This window comes from Panthera onca, chromosome E3, assembly GCF_046562875.1.
Source record: "Panthera onca isolate mPanOnc1 chromosome E3, mPanOnc1 haplotype 2, whole genome shotgun sequence".
NCBI lineage: Eukaryota > Metazoa > Chordata > Mammalia > Carnivora > Felidae > Panthera > Panthera onca.
In genome coordinates, this window is record NC_138354.1 from 35,604,904 (window position 1) to 35,620,530 (window position 15,627).

Here is a 15,627-nt window from a genome sequence, read left to right on the forward strand (position 1 = left end):
GGTTACATTAATAGCATAACTCGTTACTCTGCTTCCCGTTCTTGCCAAAATGAGTCTGGACAACATGATATTACATCGGCACCTGGATATGGGCAGGAACCAGGAGAAAAGTCACGGTAACATTTGGTATCCTGATAGTCATGACGGGTACGGGTCCTCTTGGTTCTAGAGATGCTTCTAGAAACTTTCTCTGCAATTAGCATCTCTTGCCTCTGGGTGGCAGTGGATGCCATTCACATCAGTCAGTTGCTTCTCCAAAACCATGATGGAAAACCTATGTGGAAGCCCATCAAATTGATGAGCAAGGAACCAGCCTCACCTACTTATAAACAGTTTAGAAGCATATTAACTGGGACGAAACTATCAATGCAAGCAGCCAGGTGTAAAATAATAAAGACACAGAGAAGGAAACAATTTCACAAAGAGAAATATGTATTTTTATATATTAAAAAATATGTATGTTTATTTTATATACATAAGTGTTTTATATATGCCATATATACATTTTGATATATATTTATCAAAATATACATAATATATATATTAAAAATATATAATATATATAATATTATATAATATAATATATTATATATGAATATATATAATATATGAATGCAGCCATATATATATTATATATATTATATACATTATATATATTATATTATATATATTATATACATTATATATATTATATTATATATTATATATATTATATACATTATATTATATAATATAATAGATATTATATATATATATCAAAATAACATGGGCATAATTTGTGACTGCCTCGTCAGTACGTGTGTTTATTGGCAGACTTCATTTCCATTCTCCTTACTGATACATCCTGAATGGCATTCTGATGCTGTTAAAAAAACTTTTATTACTATATTTTTAGCGGGGAGAGGGGCAGAAGGGGAGGAAGAGAGAATCCCAAGCAGGCTCCACTCCCAAAGTGGAGCCCAACTCAGGGCTGATGCCATGACTGTGAGATCGTGACCTGAGCCGAAATCAAGAGTCGCATGCTTAATCCACTGAGCCGCCTGGGCGCCCCCTGAATTGCATTCTGAAAGCAAGACCTTCCCAGGGGCTGGCAGAAGACTGTTCCAAGCTGGTTTGGTATCTAAGGCCCCCCTGGATGACCTTCTTCAACCTTGAAGTGCTATGTCATGTCAACAACAACAATGCACTTGGCCATTCTGTCTATGCTGTTGGAGTGAATAGGCAGGAGGATGGTGATAGTCCTCTAACCTGGAAAACGAGTAATAATAATAATGCACACCTTCTAAGGCTCTGCAGGGACTGACTGCAATCACATATGCCAACTTGGCAGAGTTTTTGTCACATGGCATATGGTCAGTAAATGGAAAGCAATGAATATTTTAGAGTTATGGTGATTTTTTTTTTAAATGTCAAAACGAGGAGTGAAAAACCCTCTCTCAGGTAAAGGAAAGGTTCTCATGGCTCCTTATACATATTTTTACTGAGCAACTACTAGACACTGGATATATAAGTCAGGCCTCCAAACACATTCAGTTTCCAGTTCAGAGGAAGAGAAAGAGGGTAGAAAAAGACAGTTGCAAGGCTGGGATCACAGGGAATCATAGAGGGCTGCGTAAACGTAAATCAGGGACACGCTGCAGGGCTGGATGCCTTAAGAGGCTTGCCAGTTCTGGGGGGTTATGTTTTGAGTGGGAGGTGTCTAACAGAACAGATGAAGGGGGCGGATGCTGTACCCGCAGTGTGCAAAGCACATGCAAAGACGCAAAGGTGAAATCATGTTCTGGATTCAGGGGGCTTCCACGTGTGATCACTGGTCACTGCAGGTCATGTGAAGGAAGGACGGAATGGTACACTGTGGGGGTGGTGGCGGTTGGGTTACAAATGGCCCTATGCATAGAGCAAGAGTATATATTTCATCACAAAAACTGTGACGAGCCACCTATGATCATCGCGGGGCATGATGTGATCAGCACAGGACGCCAGAGCTGAGCTATGGCCGACAAAAGATACATGCAGGTTGAATGGCTGGCTGAATCACTGACTGAACAGCGGAAGGGATTACAAGTGTATCAATAAAGTAACGAGTGAAGGAGCAAACAGTCTGCTTGGCACCTTCAAGTGAGTCAAAACGCAGTCTTATAACAGCGAGGCCCAAACAGAGCAGGAATGTTTTCTCTGCTGGTAATAGGAGGTTTGGTTACACGACAAAGCCAGCGACATGTCCTTGAACCACATGGTTGGGGTCTTAGTACTCTAACCTAAGAAGCTCTGTCAGCACAAGCAGCTGCTGAGACCCTGAACCTGCAGCTCTAGCTTCTTTCCTCTGGAAAGAAGTTGCTGTTCAAATGCAAATTAAAACAAATTCCTTCTCATCCCAAGAAAGAAACTTAGATTTGGATTTGTACAGAACGGCTGGATGTTTCAGCTTAATAAACCTAATTAGGAATTACAGAGATTATGATTAAACATATTAAATGATTAATAGCATTATGCCGCTCATGTGAAAATTAAAATTAATCATCTTTAGTCAAACAGGACTTTGGAGAAATCTTTGCGTTGTTCCCTTTGATAAAAAACATACAACGCTCAATTAATCATTTTGTAGTGTGGGCATGTATACAAATGCTCATCAATTGTTATGTCGGGATACCTGTGTATTAAAGGTAATTTTTAAAGATAACATGTAAAATGGAAAATAAACCAACAGTGTTTCAGAGATCGTGGGTGGATGGAGAGGAGAGGGAAGAGGATGACGTCAGGATCCAGAGGCCGAGAAAGAAAAACAGATCTGTGAGCTCAAGCACGCCTGCTTACACGTTGGGACGTAACACAAGTGGACCAAATGAGACCGGGGCTGTGCAAAATAGCTACTCCGGAGCCCGGGGCACGGTGGGGGTGAGGCCTTGCAGAGTGGTCCTCACCGACTCTCATGATGAGTAGGTCAGGATGAGGGCCTTCCCCTTCCTTTCTCCTGGGAACTTTCAGGGAAAACATACTCAGGACAAGCCTGAGTTTGAGGTCGTTGTAGTCTCCTAAGAAATTACCACAAATGTGGTGGCTGAAAGCAACAGCAATGTACTCCCTCAAGGTTGTAGGGGTCAGACATCTACAGTGAGGGTGCTCTCAGGACCACACTCCCTCGGGAGGCTCTGTGGGAAGGCCCATCTCTACCTCTTCCAGCTTCTGGTGGCCTCTTGGCTTGGAGTTGCCTTTCCCCAGTCTGTCTCTGTGTTCATACGGCCTTCTTCCCTCTGTGTGTCTGAGACTCACATCTCTGTCTGCCTTTTTGTTCTTTATAAGGACATTAGGCACTGGGTTTAAGGCTCACCCTAGATCTTGGCTTGGGATCCTTAACTTAATTACATCTGCAAGGACCCTTTGTCCAAATAAGGCCACGTTCATGGATTCACAAGGGTCAGGACAAGGACATATCTTTTGAAGGCCACACTCAACCCACTACAACCCTTTATTAAACAAGAAAACAAACTGGAAGCACATGTAGGATGGGTAGCTGTAGTCAAGGAGGAGATTCATTTGCTACCACTTAAGGTGGCCTGAGGTTCTCCAAAGGGTTGGCCCCACACTAGGTCCATAAGAATAGAGAATGTCTCTGCCTGAGCTGTCCCAGGTTCCCATCTGTCGCCCTGGGAACTTTAATGAGTTCCCGAAATAGAGGAGACTGCAATCTTCCCTTTGCCAGCCTGGGCGCCCTGGCCACCATTCCATCCCTAGCCCTGGAGGTACTGACGCCCTTCAGCAGGACTGAGACGCGCTCCACCAGCCTCCCGAGAGGCAGCCGATACTCCAAAAGCAAGGACAGGCCTGCCAGTTCCCTGAGCCTAGAGCTGTACCTCACACAGATGGCTAAAGCGGTCACGGTAACCCTGAGAAGGTTGGTGAAGCTTACGGCGAACGCCCAGAGTGAAACTTCTACCGACAAAAATAAAATAACGTAGAAATTCTAAGAAGGTTGCGCAGGGAACTGCACATCTAGAATGTGTATTCCCCAAAGTCAGGGGCTCCCTGCTAGGGAGCTACATCCCCCGAGGCTAGTGCCTGGCAAGGCTTCCTTGGAATTAATTGCTCGAAGAAGAACTCTTGATTTATCCCTGATTTTTTTTCCTAAGTACCATTTTGGCTCTAAGTGGGACGCAGCTGAACTGGAAAGATACCTCATAACCATGTTTCAGAGATCAGAAGATAGAACATAAAGACCAAGCAAATTACTGCTGATCTGCTCGCTCAGAGATGAGAGGAATTTGAGAAAACAAAGGATGTTTGAGGCAGAAGGAGAACGGCCAGGGCACTTGCCCTCTCTGAACCCTCTAGCCCAGGCCCTCATTCTGGGCTGTGGTATTCAGTATGGCCTGGCCCTGACCCCCTTGCTTCTTTTTTAAAAAAAAATTTTTTTTAATGTTTATTTATTTTTGAGACAGAGAGAGACAGAGCATGAACGGGGGAGGGGCAGAGAGAGAGGGAGACACAGAATTGGAAGCAGGCTCCAGGCTCCAAGCCATCAGCCCAGAGCCTGACGCGGGGCTTGAACTCACGGACCGCGAGATCGTGACCTGAGCCGAAGTTGGACGCTTAACCGACTGAGCCACCCAGGCGCCCCGACCCCCTTGCTTCTTGAGGCTCCCCAGTCCTTGCTCACTGGCCACCTTGTTCCTCCTTCCACCCACTCGGCAAGCTCCCTCCTCAGGCTTCACACCGGTTATTCCTCTGCCTGGAGAACTCTCTCCCCAGATGCCTATGTGGCCGGCTTGCCCCCTCTTGCCCATCGGCTGTCTGCCCAGACATGACCCGTCTGAGAAATCTTCACCTGCCCGTTACCAAAGTACGTATCACTTCTTCCTTTTAGGTTATGTGCTTCTGTTATTTTCTGCTGTGCCTGTCTTCTCCACCAGAACGCAAAGTCCACGAGAACAGAGACTGGGGAGTTTCCATTCACTGTTCTGCCCTACACCTAGAGCAGTCTCTCTACCAGAAATGTTGATGTGGGGGCTGCTTAGCTCTTTGACCTGGGGCTGTCCTGTGCACAATAAGATGTTCGTTCAGCAGCATCCCTGGCCTCCATCCTCTAGATGACAGTGGGACAGCCGGAACTATCTTCAGGGGTTCAGGTGCTCCCTGTGGGGGGCGGAACTGTACCGACTGAAACCGCTGATCTGGAGCACATGGAAAGTTCTCAGCAAGGGCCTGTGGCGTCAATGAACAGGTCTGGCTTTGGTATCAGCGAGCGGCACAAATGCTAACTTCACGTCTCTCACTCTTAGTTGCGGATGCATAAAATCATAAATGCACATCTGTCCTGGGCCCTTCAGACTGGGATAATGTAATCCAAGTCTTGCAAACAGTTAAGTCCCATGAACAAACAGGGAATGCGTATCATTACTATTATTAACAGCGTTAAAACCATCGAGGTTTGTTCTTTCCTCCGGCGTGTGGATACGGACGACCCTGAGATGCAGAGGCCCCATCACGCAGGGGAGGCTGCAGGACCCCACACGAGTGGGAAGTCCATTAACCCTAAGAGGTGTGTTTCCAGGCAGCAGTTGGCAGAGGTTCGAAAATAAGCTCATTAGGATGCCAAAATCCAGCTTCTAGTCTGGCCCAGTTCGAGAGCCCTATTAGGAGTCAGGATGTGTGCCACAGAATTTTTCCTAATAAACAAACTCCCCAGATATTGGCGCAGGTTATAAATGTTAAGAAAACACCACCAGCACTTTAATCTCCCGAAGATCACTTAGTGCTTCCGCAAAGACCTTAATAAAGAACCGCGGGGCTCCCTCTGCTATAATCGTTCCTAATTCAATGAATAGCTCTGAGCAACCCAAGGCTAATCCTGGTGAAATTGGATTTTGATATCGACCAATCCGGGGATGACTGTTGGAGAGAATCCGCATAGTTTTTGTATGTGCCTTTCAGATTCTGGCCCCGCCCCGCGGGCTCAACTCTGAGCCCATGAGGCTCTGCTGAGCTCACCTGTGTGCTATCTCCAGGGGGTGACCAGGTACCTAGTGGTAACGCAGGCCAAGGACATTTGTAGCTGGGCATCCCTGAGCTAAACTCCAGTTCTGTCACATAGGAGCCGAGCTCCTTAAACCCTTCTGAGCCTGTCTCCTCAGATTCAAGTAAGGATAAAAGGTTCCATCACCAAGGTGTCTGTGGTCTCAGGTTGCTGGAGGCAACATAGGTGACCATCACAAGGGCGGATGAGTAAGATGTGGTGAAGCTGTCAGCAGAAATCAGAACTCGGAGAGAAATCAGAGACTTTGAAGCACAGTGCTGAGTGCCTGTAGTAGGGGCGTTAACCCTAATAAAACAAGAACTGTACCGAATTATATTTTGCCACCCCAAAATACGCTTCTTTGGCACAAGGGTTATTTCGGGACAATTATTTTTGAGAAACGGCAGACACAGGAGAAGCTCCAAAAACAGTAGAAAATACCCTTTTGTAAGAGACATTCACATTTATAAGGAAATTCTCCATTTACAGGGGTGTCTTCCTCTCAGGAGGCACCAGGAAGAGAAAGTAAATCTCTAGAAACTCTCTTCAAAGGATGAGTCAAGGACCTAAATCTGCATAACCACCTCACCCTTATTTACCGTGCTTTTCCTAATAACCTCCCCATCGCTGGCTCCCCTGGCCTCCCAACATCTTTTGTCTTCAGCTGGAGATGATGTTTAAGCTGGTGGCTTGGGCCATGCCAGGGAGTTACTTGGTTTTCTTGGGTAGGTACCCTGTCTACAGAAGGTAGACATGTTATTAAATTCCTGTTTGTCTCTTTTATCACAGGGTGTTTCAGCCAAGAACCTAGAAGAATACAAAGAAAATTATTTTCTTCCCCCGCACGATGGAAATTAAAAACTCATGCACTCATCACATAAGACTAGATACGGTTCAGGGACAGTGATCACACACTTTAGAGCAGCCATTCAACAAAATAAAATAGGAGTCACATACAAAATCTTAAAGTTTCTAGAAGCCACGTGTCTAAACAGTAAAAAGAAATATGTGGAATTAACTTTAAGGATGTATTTATCTTAATCCAATTTACCAAAGCTATTATTTCAGCGTGTAATTAATGTAAATGATATTTTACATTCTTGTTTTTCTGAGTCTCTGAGATGTTCAAATAATTTGTACTACAGCTCATCATCTCAATATGGACACTGCATTTTCGTTAGAAATACCTCATCTATATTTAGACTTTGAAAAATTGGCAGTTGAATAGCCAAGATTTTCAAAACACACCTAAAAGGCTTTTAATAATGGAATCAAGTGTCAGTGTCTAAATTTTCATTACAGTTGAGTCTAATTAAAAATTCAGTTCCTCAGTCATACCAGCCATGGCTCAACAGATACCTCCAGCTGGCAGAATAATGCCCCCTTCGAAATATTAATATCCTAATCCCTGAATACAGAGTTCACAGACTCCCTGAAGGGTGCACAGATATCCACGGATCCCTGGATAAGGACCAGTGCTGTGCGAGGGCATTCCACTCTCCCCTGAGTTGAGGCATCTGATGCTGAATACTACCAATGCCTGATTGCTTATGAGCCTAGTGTGGAATCAGCTAATGGGTCGGGTAATGGGACGGGTACTAAATATAAAACTGTGCTGAGGTCCTACTGTGACCCTGGTATCTTGCTAGGCATTTTTCATACCTTATCCCACTGATTACCATAACAGTTTAAAAAACTGAAGCTCAGAGAGGTTAAGTTACCTGTCCAAAATTACACAGCTAGGAGATGGCAGAGCCAAGATGGAACCTAAGATATCTAACTCCATTTGCTGGACTCCATATTCCAGACCCCAATGGCTTGTCAAGGCCAAGGGGAAGGTGTTATGGAAAGTCTAAAGATAGCCCAGCCCTAGAGGGCAACTGCTAAGCACTTGCATAGAGGAGTGAATATTCGCTGGAGGTCTAACTGCCTGAGCTCTCTGTCTGGGCTGGAACCAGAGTGATGAGCTCTGCGAACAGGGCTCTATCTCAACCAGTTGGCCAAAATCAAACCAAACCAGGCGGCTTCAGATGCCTCCTCCGAGCCCCTAGAGTCCTGTGCTCCCCTCTGGTGAGCTCTCATCAACCATGTATGTTTCTTATTATCAGATTACTTACCTGTCTGTGCTACTAGAACATGAACATCCCAAAGACAAACACTACACTGAATCATTTTTGAAGCCCTTTACTGTGCCAGCAAATATTTATTGTGTCATTCCAGAACACCTCTTGGGGCCCAGCTTCTTTTGTCTCCATGAGCATCCCCAATTCTGCCATGAGGGTGTCAAAACCCAGCACCCAAGCCAGGATGCTAATGAGCACAACTTTCCCCCCCGTACAGCCTAATGAATATCCAGCATATCCCCTATCCTGCGGGCTTCCTCCCCTCCATGCCCAAAGTGCTTTACAGTGATAAATAAAAAGTGTCCTTTTGAATAGCCAGCTGCTTCTTCCTCCTCCACCAATCAAGTTATTTCTCAGAGAGAAAAGCTTGTGAGTGTCTTCGAGGCATTATTTGATTAAGTTGACAATATTATGTGAGCGATGGTTGAGTACCCACTGCGATGTACTTTGGACCAAATTGATTTGTGTAACGAACACTTGCTCTGTCTCTTCTTACAGCCTGAATAGTGGTCTTGATTTAGCCAGTAATGCTGGGCACCAAGCGAATTTACAGGGTCCACAGTCCCTCTCTCTCAATCTGGAGAGAAGAGCAAAAGAAAGGCTGGAGTGGCATAATTCAATACATTGTACTATAAGCTCAGAAAATGGTATCACAGAGCTCTGCAATATACCTATTTGATTTGATTTGTAAACCTGATAAAAAAGCAATCGAGAAAAGTTCAGGGGGAAAATATATATGTTCTAAGCAAAAAATGTAACGATATTGAATGTGTACAAAGAACCAAAGTCCTGGGGAGGGGGAGAAAATCATGCATACTAAATCAACTTCATACCCTGCGTTAGACAATATTGCACATTCTCCATTTAAAACGAAGCAAGATTGTGCGAAGTTATTTTCCATTAAAAATAATAATAATGGTAAGCCCAGGGAATGTGAATTAAAACCCACGTCTCGGGTTTTCTCACAATCCTACTTCAAAACGGGGCTCGTGCAGATTCACTCAGCTTCCTGATTTTTCATTTTAGCTCTGTAGGCAAACAAATAAGTTAATCACACAGCTTTGGATGTAGTTAATGCCTCCTTCCTAGCTCGGCAGGGCGGATTCCACAGCCAGGTGACGCAGATTTAAGAAACTCATCACATTTCCCTCAACCCGAATAAATTCAATGCTTTGCTGGAATGATGAAATTCTTCAGAAGGCAGAAGCCCTGCGGGACACAGAAGGGCTGACTCCAAATTCTCTTGCTCTTTTTTTTTCACCCTTTGAAAGTATAGGATGAGCATTCAAGGGGCCAAGTGTTTAACACCTCAGTAAAGGCGATGGGCTGCATAGGTGTCTGTATAAGTACACTCGAGCTGCTGTAACAAAACCCCACGGACCAGGTGGCTTCAACCACAGTCATTTACTTCTCCCGGTTCTGGAGGTTGGGAAGTCCAAGATCAAGGCGTCAGCATATTTGGCTGCTGGTGAGGTCTCTCTTTCTGGCTTATAACCTCCCTAAGTCCTCTCCTGGTGGAGGGAGAATGCTGTCTCTCTCTTCTTCTTCCTATAAGGACAGATTCCCACAGGAGGACCCTGCCCTCATGACTTCATCTAACCCTAATTACTTCCCAAAGTCCACACCTCCAAATACCATCACGTGGGGGCTTAAGGCTTCAGCATAAAGGGGAGGGGACGCAATTCAGTCTACAGTAGTGTCATTAAAGCAGAGCCTGTGAATACCTGGGAATGTGACATGTTTTGTCCTGGGGAGAGAAAGGAGTTTCAATGGGCTTAAAACCAGCTGTTTTCTCATGCAGTCATTCAAAATAGATTTATTGAGCACCTAATATATATATATATATATATATATATATATATATATACACACACACACACACACACACATACATATAGATGTATATATGTGTGTATGTATGTGTGTACGTTTGGGAGCTGGTGTCTACTTCTCAGTGGACAGGAGTCATAAGACTCCAGAAAGAGCTCTTTCTTTCCTTCTCCATGTTCAAAGTTTCAGTTTTTAGTTCCAGAAACAAGGAATTGAAAATAACTACCACTACTAATAACAATAACAATAAACATTTGTAGACTCTGGAATGAGTGATCTGGGTTTGAATTCTAGCTTTACCACTTCCTAGCTGTGTGACTTTGAACAAGCTCCTTAACCTCTCTGGGCCTTGTTTCCTTGATCTAGAAAATAGAAATATTATTAGCATTGCTCCAGGTGAGTCAATATATCTAAGTGCCCTTCCTGGCCCTTAAGTGTGATGATGATTAACATCTAGAATAGTGCTTGACATCTGATAGCCATTTAATAAACATTGGTCACATGATTAGCACTCTGCTAAGCTCTTTGCATACATTGTATTTCATTGCATCACCTGATGACTCAGAAAAGAAGATTCTATCATTTGTCCCCATTTTATGATAAAGGAATGGCTGTTCAGAGGGGCTAAGAACTGCTTCAAGATGCTCAGTCAGTACATGGCAGGCGGTGTGGGAGAATGGTTGAGAGCCCAGGCACCACACTTCCCGAGTCAAATCCCTTAATGACATCTAAAGACGATGCAACAGCTTTCTGGCCATGTGGTTATTAAAAACTCAGACCAGGGGCACCTGGGGAGCTCAGTCCGTTAAGCGTCTGACTCTTGATTTCAGCTCAGGTCGTGATCTCACAGTTCATGAAATTAAGCCCTGCATTGGGCTCCGCACTGACAGTGTGAACCTGCTCGGGATTCTCTCTCTCTCCCTCTCTCTCTGCCCCTCCCCTGCTCATGCTTTCTTCCTCTCTCTCTCAAAATAAATGAATACACTTAAAAAATACCTCAGGTCAATCCATTTTAAAGCTTCCAAAGTCAGTAGGATTCAAATTCTCTTCCTATTACTCCAGACCCGTGTCCTCATAGGCTTGTGCCATGATGGACCTGCCTCAGGCAGGGGACATTTCCTGCTTCTTTGCCCCTACTATCCAGCACTTGGCTCTGTCTGCTAGGGGGGGCTGCCTCTGGGATCTTCTTCCTCATTCTCCTCTTAGGTCTTTCTCTTTTGGAGTTGGGGTTTGGGGGAAGAGACTGAGGGGGCAGAGGGCACCCACCCAATTAAACAAGATGCTTCTTGGTGGTCAGAAGCAAGTGCCCGTCTCTGCTCTCTCTCTCATTCTGCTGGAGCTCATGGGCCACTGGGGGCTTCTGTGGGTGTGGGGGAGCCTGAGGTGTAGGTATGCTTGGGTTGCTTGGGGGTCCTTCGTCCTCTATTGCTGCAGAAGGTAATGTATCGTCAAGGTCGGCCTGCAAGCTGCCCACTCTCCTTTCAGATGGGGGTCCCTCTGTCAGCACTGGTTTTCTGAGCATCCTGAAAACTCCTTCTCTGTCCTCTGACCTCTAGGCTCTCCCAAGAGCCACGGCAGATGGCAGGTGTCCTAACACATTCTCCATGACAGTTCTCTCCCATCCTGCTGTTTGGGACTATGCCAGTGAGCCTCCAGGGTAATAAATCCCCAGATAAGAAGCAGGCACAAGTCTCTATGTTAATGACATCACTGCACCCAACTAATGTAAGGAACATGTCAAGTTCTCCCAAGAACTCCGCACTGCCTTCTGCTTTGATGGCATCATCAGGACGAGTCTCCTATTTCTCCAGCTCGGTGAGCATCCACCTGAAGGAGCTGGCGAACTCCCCTTCGTGCTGGCAGCCCGCTCTCCCTCCCCAGGAGTGACTCTCTTGAAGCTCTACCCTCACCCCAGCCATAGCCTCCTGGTTTTCGCAAACCCATCCCACTCAGAACTCAAGGCCAATTTAAATATCGATTTAAAAAGGAAAAATGTTGATATCTTACACTGAATCCTGAAATCCACCCAGCTCAAAGACGTCCCCCCCAACGTATTATGCAAGATTTAATTTAACCAAATGGCAAATCTATACATTATGCAAATTTTCCAGACCTAAGAAAATTGCTGAACGGTTGCAGAAACTCGGTGATGAATTTAAGATGGAACTGATCTCAGCTAAAATCCCAGGATTTTCCTTACTAATTATTTCTTTCTTTGTATAAATGCTTTGAACAAAGAGACAAGCACTGTGAGGGGTTTGCTCTGGGTGTACTGGGGTTTCTCCAGTATACCCAGAGACAGGTATACATATCATTCTTTGGAATATTGATATGTCGATTCTCCTACATTTGACAGTCAAAGAATCCTGTCACATAAAGTACACAATTTCTGAAAACTGACATGATTCAGATTACTTCTGAGTTCCAGATTCTATTCATCAGTGGGCTAATTTTTCCTGCACTGGTGGGTGGGGAGGAGTGTAAATATATTCTAAGAGATGGAAATACTAAGAAATATACTCTGAAAATAGAAATGACTTCAACTCCTCTCCGGTTTGCTCTTTACCTAGACAGCACATTTTTTTTTCTTAAAAATGCCATATGGAAAATAGTGTGACTTTGTGGGCCATACTGTCTCTGTTGCATGGGAAAACAGCCACAGGCGGTATCTAAACAAATGAACATGTCATGTTCCAATAAAATTTTATTTACCAAAAAAAAAAAAAAAAAAAAAAAAAAAGGCAGTGGGCCATAGTTCGGCATGATGGATGCTGGTCACTACTCTGGTTTACACTGTTTGATGGTCAGTACTCTGGTCTATACCGTTCTATTTCGCTGGCATTTAAAGAGCTCCCGCTTGGGGCGCCTGGGTGGCGCAGTCGGTTAAGCGTCCGACTTCAGCCAGGTCACGATCTCGCGGTCCGTGAGTTCAAGCCCCGCATCAGGCTCTGGGCTGATGGCTCGGAGCCTGGAGCCTGTTTCCGATTCTGTGTCTCCCTCTCTCTCTGCCCCTCCCCCGTTCATGCTCTGTCTCTCTCTGTCCCAAAAAATAAATAAAAAACGTTGAAAAAAAAAAAATTAAAGAGCTCCCGCCTGTATAAAGGACATTTGTTAGAAGTGAGGCATAAAGCATGAAGAAGACATACCCAGAGCCTGTGGGATCTCCTGGTATGGCAGGGGACAAAAATAAGGCATGACACAATTGAAACACAATGGGTGAGTTCTCTTACTGAAGGACCTTCGGAAACATAATTCAACAAGAGGGGAATATGGAAAACTTCTTGGACAGTCTTATTCATCTTGGCAATTGTGTATTAGCGGGGCTCACAGGTCTAAAAGTCCAACTCTTAAAATGAAGAAAGAGAAATATCTAACCAGTCCTGGGCTCTTTCTCATCTGTGTCATTCAAGGCTCCAATAAGGAGAGGTAAGACTTGAAGTGGTAAGATATGTATGATAGCCATGACGATGGGTGACATCCTGTCAGAGTGTCCCTTTCTTCACCTGTGGGAGAGGAACAACAATGCAGCTCCCTTTTGGATCCCAGAGAAACAGAGGGGATTCTGCCCCAGAAAGTGCTTTGGCCACTTCAAAGTGCTGTGTATCTGGAGTCCATCATTTCCATTTTTCTTGGTTATGCTACTTAAAAAGCAAGGTTTGCTCACACGGCAGGTGACAGTATCTGATGTCTGATGACATCAGTCTGGCAACCAGAAAGACTCTTAGTGGAGGCCCTACACTTCAGCAGATGTGGATTCAAGGACAACTCCCACCGATTTCTCACTATGTCCTATTTCTTGGAGGAGATTTACTGCATCCAAAGAAATGAAGGCCCTGGTTTTGGTGGTCTTGCAGGTACCCATCAGGTCTCAAAGCCAAGACTCCGAGATTCAGGAGGGTGGGTTGAGCGAGGGGCCCTACCTTGGTAAGGGGTTCTTGGTCACCTTAGCAAGACGCAGGTTTTGTGGTCTGAAAGGCAAACAGGCTTGGGTCCAGGTGGAGGTGCAGAGAGCTCTGTGGATGCTACCTCAGTCTATCTCCAGGTACACCCTTCAGGTCACCTTTAAGTCACCTGGGGAAGCTTGCTGCAAATGCAGACTTCCGGTCCCCACTCCCAAAGTAACCACGTGTAACTGTAGACCCAAGATGAATCGTTTTAATAATCCTCAGGGGTGGCCCTGATGTGCTCTAACACCCTCATGGCCACCCCTTTTTACCCTGGGTAAGCAACAGTACGAGTTTACATGTCTGCAATGAGGAGAAACCAAATGTGGTTGATCTTGGACATGTGCCTCTACCCCTTGACACCTCACCTCCCCTGGCTTTAAAACAGGGATTTGTGAAATCATTCATTCAAAGGCTATTGATTGACTACCTTCAATGTGACTGGAAAAGAACCAAGGGACAGGGGGAGGATTAAAACCCTAAGGCAGGCAAAGTGCTTACCAATGGCTTAAGGCATTTCCTGAGCACTCAGTAAACATTAGTCATGGAAATTCTTTAACTTCCCTCCATGCCCACCTTCCAAAAGCAGAATCACTGTTTAGAGGGCAAATTGCAAGCCTTGGGTTGGCTCTCTCTTGTGTATCAGGGTTTGTACATAGCTCCTGGAGTGCTCCTGATTTGCGGGGCATGCCTTTCTCTCTGATTAAAACTTCTGTCTAGAAAAGAGACTTTTCTGGTTTTAAGGTGGATGGGGTGGGGGTGGGGTAAAGGGAGGTGATGTTTCAGATGAGTTTCTCTTCTAAAAGTCAAGCAAGACTTCCTTCTGGGACCTCAGATGTGCCTAGCTTTTTCTAGGAAGTTATATATATGGAGAGAGAGAGAGAGATGTATAATGTACACATCATAATACAATCACAAAGTTGAATTCCAAGGCAGATGGAACATTCTGATGGGGAGGCTCACTGCTGACTGATTATTTGATGCTTTCGATCTTTTATATTGAATTTGAGATTACAAGCCTCCTTTTCCATTCAGCCCTGCCCTGCAGCTTTTCCTGACATTTTGTTATCTTTGCGTGAGCCTTTCAGGAAGGGCCTCTGAACCGTCCTCCTGTGCTGGCTGCCAGGGAAATAGGATTACTGCCTTATTCTTCAACATGGAGCAACCATGCTTCATTGAAGGTAAAATAAAATAAAACTTTGGAATATTTTTATTCAATTTTTCAAGAAACCTTTCAAGATGAGTAACAGTGGAGTTCATTTAGCATAGCTGCCCATGAGCATTTGCCTGGAATATGAATCCCATCTACATTTTTTAGATGCTTATCATATTATATGTTACTTTCATACACTTACTTCAAATGTGCTCTAAGAAAAGGCTACAGGCCCTGGCTCAGTAATTTGAGTGTGCACCAGGATCATGCGGGGAGCTCTTTAGAAATGCAGATTCTAGGGGTGCCTGGGTGGCTCAGTCTGGTTAAGCCTGTGACTTCAGCTCAGGTCATGCTCTCAGGGTTCGCGGGTTCAAGCCCTGTGTCAGGGCTCTGTGCTGACAGCTCAGCTCGGAGCCCGCTTCGGATTCTGTGTCTCCCTCTCTGTCTGCCCCTCTGCTGCTTGTTCTTTGTCTCTCAAAAATAAACATTAAAAAAAAAAAAATAAGAAATGCAGATGCCAGGGTTCTAGCCTTTTCAGCGCCCTCTTCATCAGCTTGGAGTAGAGAC

At 44.8% G+C, this 15,627-nt stretch overlaps 1 protein-coding gene across 39 annotated transcripts in view; it reads right to left on the bottom strand.

The window, feature by feature from the left end:
- RBFOX1 (RNA binding fox-1 homolog 1) overlaps positions 1–15,627 on the bottom strand; it is a 2,063,692-nt gene that overhangs the window by 134,537 nt on the left and 1,913,528 nt on the right. The window lies entirely within an intron of this gene.